Source organism: Anas acuta, chromosome 4, assembly GCF_963932015.1.
Source record: "Anas acuta chromosome 4, bAnaAcu1.1, whole genome shotgun sequence".
Lineage (NCBI taxonomy): Eukaryota > Metazoa > Chordata > Aves > Anseriformes > Anatidae > Anas > Anas acuta.
Window position 1 is genome coordinate 59,067,224 of NC_088982.1, and position 5,096 is coordinate 59,072,319.

At 33.1% G+C, this 5,096-nt stretch overlaps 1 long non-coding RNA gene across 1 annotated transcript; it reads left to right on the forward strand.

Annotated features, from left to right (window-relative positions):
* The first annotated feature begins 225 nt into the window (after positions 1-225).
* LOC137855274 (uncharacterized) lies at positions 226-3,958 on the forward strand. The gene is made up of 3 exons (XR_011095663.1): positions 226-460; positions 1,162-1,306; positions 2,417-3,958. It is a non-coding gene; the product is annotated as an uncharacterized lncRNA (long non-coding RNA).
* The last annotated feature ends 1,138 nt before the right edge of the window (positions 3,959-5,096 follow it).

Sequence of the window (5,096 nt, forward strand, 5' to 3'; positions counted from 1 at the left end):
TTCTTTGCCTTAGGGAAGTAAAGACATGCATAGTTTTTTTTTTTTGTTGTTGTTGTTTTTTTCAGTTTGAGTACACTGAACCCAGAGAGCTAATGTATGTTGCATAACAGAGCATGATGAATATGTGTAGTGTATTTTTTTTTGCTGTTGTTGTTTCGACTTGAGAGGGAGACTCCCTTTTTGTTGCAATAATAATTCCCATGTTTATTTACTTGATTTAGGACATGAGCAAGTGGGATAAGAAGAGATACCTGTGTAGAACATAGGAAGCACGTATTGTTTGCTATCAAGTGCCAAGACTTCCAAATGAAGATTCAGGCTTGAATTATGTCTACTTGAAATATTTGAAGATATTTTCCTACCTGCCTGAGAGTTCCCCTCAGTCCTGGGTGTTCTATTCTGTGCCCTCACAGGCTTTCAGACATGCTGGGAGTAGTAACCTTCTAAATGACTGTGCAAAGTCAGTGTGTAGTGCCTCTGATTAGATTTGACAGAAAAGGAGGATGGTAGTTGTGGGAAAGACCTAGTAAGAGAATGTGAAAAAGAAAGGTTTAATTATTTATTTTTATTATTATTATTTTCCTCCAGAGCCATAAATGCTTATACATGCAGAGCTTTGGTGAATTTAGCAGCTGGTATTCTTCAGTCCTTGGCTGTCTCTTACTCTTTCCACATCTGACTGTCTAAGCAGATTATCGGTCCCACTCTCTTCATATAAAATTGAATTTAATTTGATCTAATGATTCAATGGACCTTTTTATCTATAACATAGAAATCTCCTGGCAGAACAATTTCTTTATGAAGCAAGAAATGACAAAACATTTAAAAAAGAAAGGCTCCTCCGTGCTCTGTAACTTTTTTTTTTTTTATAGAGGTCTTACTCATACTTTTCTATTTCAGTGATCTGTTACTGTTCCTCATATTATTGTGAGCTATATTTTAAAACAAATAACGAGATGACATACTATGAAAAATGCTAATTACTCATGAATTTCTCTTGCTGGACAAGAGCCCTTGAAAACTGATGCTTCAGTAATAAAAAATAGTGTTTGCTTAAAAAAATACACACATAAAACAAACAAATAATAATAATAAAAAAACAGTTTCAATGGATAGTTCTGAATTTCATGCCATGAAACTCTAAAAACCTATCTTGTTTAGAACTTGAAAGGAAGTTGTAAGCAAGAGACGCATAAAACTTCAGGAGTAAGTGAAACTCTGAATGCTGTCAATAAAACTAAATAACCTGGTGAAGAACTTTAAATGCTACAAAGCACTGACACGATGAAGAACATCTGATTATAAGGTAAGTCAGAGAGTTTTAGTGTGCAGCATCATGAGATGTCCTTCTCACAAATCATTCACCATTGTAAATTCATTGTCATATTGGGTATGTAAGATTTCTAAATCTCTTGGCTTGGGACAATCTAAAGAAGGGAAGGATATTTGTCCACCTTCTCTAAATCTTGAGATTTTGTTGAATGTTTTGAAATTTTATTTGGATTTTTTTTTTTTTTAGAAGTAAACTGTAAGTTTGAAATATTTGAAGAATTTAATAACATTTATATTTGTCTCTTATTAGTAGAAATAAAACATTGCTCTGCAATTTCTCATTCTCCTGTGAGAACGTGGAAATGATATGGATATGTTAAACAAGAAACAAAAGTGTTCCCTTACATATATTCAATAAATTGGGTCGCTCTAGGTGACTGAAACTGAAAGCTGACGGTAAAGACTGAACAAGAATTAGCTAAAATAGTATCAAAAATATGCATTTTTTCCTATAGTAAGCAAAATTTGTTTGGTAATTTTTTATTTTTATTTTTAAATAAACATTAATGCTGAGTACTGTAATACTAATTATTCTATTTTCATGTTGTGTGTCTTTATTTTTTTTCCTGAAGTAGAATTTATTCCAGTAACAAAATGTCCCAGCAAGCATGAATTCTTATAGCATTGGATAAAAAAAAAATCAATAATGAAGTTGATTTCTGATTTCCTAGAAGGCTGCTACATAGTGTCATTTAGATTGTGCTCTGGTTGGAGGAATATTTGTCACTATTGCAGAACTTGTTTTAAGAACAGAACTTGCAGTTCAAGAGAACTACTTACTAAAATTGTTGACTTTTTAAGAAAAACTCCCCCCATTCTTAACCACATAATAGAACTTTGTAAAGAAAATATTCGGATTCATAGAAATGCTCTTTATGTAGGCAGTGATTCTATCTCCCTCTTTTATTTTAAAACAGGTAACTAAATTTCTAAATAATAGTAGATAAACCTGCAAGCCCTCAGTGATTTGTTAGAAAAGAGCTACTGCTTAGTGATTTTAGACTTTGACTTCTGGACCAAGCTAATGTTTCCTGTTAGTTTGGGCCTCTAAATTTTATTTATTTATTTATTTTTTGTCATAAAGTCAGCTGTGGTGATTAGCATCGAAGTTGGAGCATCTTGCTTAACCCAATTCAGAGATGAGCCATCACAATGGAAAACTGCATGCATTCTTGCATCAGTATGGATCATGAAGTTTCATGGTGGTGCTTTTCTTTCTCCTGAATTGTATGGATAAATTTTCCAGCAACCAAGCAACACACAGAGTAACATCTCATCCTGCACTTCCATTTTGGCTTAATACATGTATGTGAAGTGTTTGCATTGGTGTTTCTGTTTGTAGCTTGAAACGCAAAAACTTAAATATATATAAACAGTAAATTATTTGTTAGTATTAGTCTTAAAAATTGCAATTCCTCTGAATAGCAAAACTTCTGTCATTTCAAATTCATTTAATAAAACATTGAGGCTAAATGTGGACAATCTGTGCCACTGCCATTCTAGAAATTGAAACTTTGGCCTTTATTAGCTCTGACCAGATATGTGGTCAACAGACAAGAAATAATAATAAAATGCACTACTCTAAATTGTCCCCTTGATTTATTTATTTATTTTTATTATGTGTTATGGTCTCCTGGAAAGACCTTGTGTACTTTCTTCTGTCTTTGGGAAACTGTATAGTAGACAAAATTATGTCAGGACTGTTTTCATGGTTGATGTGTAAAGTGCTAACTTTGAGAACCCAAAAAAAAACAACCTTTTGGGATCCCAAAATGATTTTTCTGTGTACACACATGAATGCATTCTTTCATACAAGCTAGCATTTGGAGGAAGTCTGGAAGCTTGTATTATTTCTTTTGTTTCTGTAATAAAGGGCTGTGACATTTAAATATACAGATTACTTGTTTAGTAACCTAAAATAGTGATAGTCTTAAGCCTGGGTTTAATAGCTAATCAGGCTTAATTAAGCCTGGACATCAAAAGAAAGATGCTGTATTCAAAATAATAGATAAACAACCCATATGCACAAAGTAGTGGTAAGTTCTGGAGCTACTCAGTGGATGTTGCTTAGTAATTTTAGAGGAAACATTTTGCTCACTTTTTGGAATAAGTCAGTTAAAGAAATTTAATGGTGTTAAGACTATGACAAATTTAGGGTTGTCTTTGAGGTATGTAAAAGCTGCTTGTGATGCAGCTGGATAGGTTTATGAGGATCTTGGAGATTAATTCAAATAAAAGAAAGATTGTACAACATTCTCTTGGCCCTAAGTAATGGATTATGTGTAGAAAACGTAATGGTGCTGCAACAACAAATAGATCAACTGAGAGAACACCCTTTGCCTGAAGTGTCTTTAAAACTGTGAGTGTGAAGTTGGATGATGAATTGAATAATCTACTTCAAAGGACAGATATATAGTATCTGAATATGAAAAAGCATAAGTGCATGAGAGCATGTCACAGCCATATGTAGTGCTGGCTGCTCACAGTGATAAACAGTTTACTATTGTCTTTGCCACCAACAGACTATGTCAATTTAAAGTCTGATGCTTCTTCTGTCTTATTTATTGGAGTCTGTATACAGTATAACATTTTGCAATGCCAATTGCTTAAGAATAACCCCCCAGAATTCATCTTTGGCTTTATTAAAAAATAAATCTATTGCCTTCAGTTCCTTCAGAAGCAGCTGCAGTCTTTATTTTAGATGCTTGCATGTTTTTGTTGTTTCTGATATGTATAAAATATATGAGTTATTCCAACTTTAATTTCCTTGTGTTTGGAGGACTGAACAGTTTCATTAACATGACAATTTAATGTTCTTCAGAAAGTAACAGAATTATGTTTGCATAAGGTGCAAATGGAAGCAAAGGTTTATTAAATCTCTGGCTCCTATTTTTTGTGGATAGAGTGAGTGGATTTTTGTGTATGTGCTTTCTGATCAGGACAGGAAATAAAATCAAGCTTCTAATGCTAGATAATTGAAGCCCTTCTAAATTATCAGTTTATACAATGCCAGAACCAGGTTCTTTACATAAGTAGAAGAAAGAATGATTTTAAACACAGAGTGGACTTTCACCTTGTATTGATCATCCTGGTAAAGCTCAACATTTCCTCACAGCATCTCAATATAATTTTCTGCTCTGCATGGTTTAAATTTTTTTTTTTTAATTATTCATTTTTAAATTATTCTTCAAGTAATCTATCTTTGTCTTGATTCTTTTTCTTTTGTCTTGGGGGATAAGAGTGTGGATTTTGAAACACTCCCTGTTATCTTCAGTTTGCATGCTTCTCTGCCGTGTCCTGCCCCTTGCCACACTTGTTTCATGGTTTTATCAGGTGTGGTTCACGCTGTGAATTATCTAAGAGCATCAAGATGCAACCTGTATGTGCTGCACAGTAATTCCATTTCAGTCAGCCTAAGCTAAAACCAGATGATGATTCAGGCAAATTATTTGTTGAGAAACCATCTTAAACTTATACTGAAATACCAAGGAGAGAAAAAATATTTTTTTGATCTTGGATTTTTTTATTTTTATTTTTATCTGCTTTACTTCACAGGCCTTATTCTCTAAGTTTGAATGCTCTTAATGCCCTTTAAAAGACAAACTTGCGATAGATAGTGATTTTTTTTTTCATTCCTATTTCTAACAGTCCAGTGGTCAGGATATTTGCTTTGGGGTAAAAGCAGACATTCAAATCCCTCCTGTAAGTTACACAGTATTTTTATGGAACTTTTCTAAATTACTATGCATTTATATCCACTATAA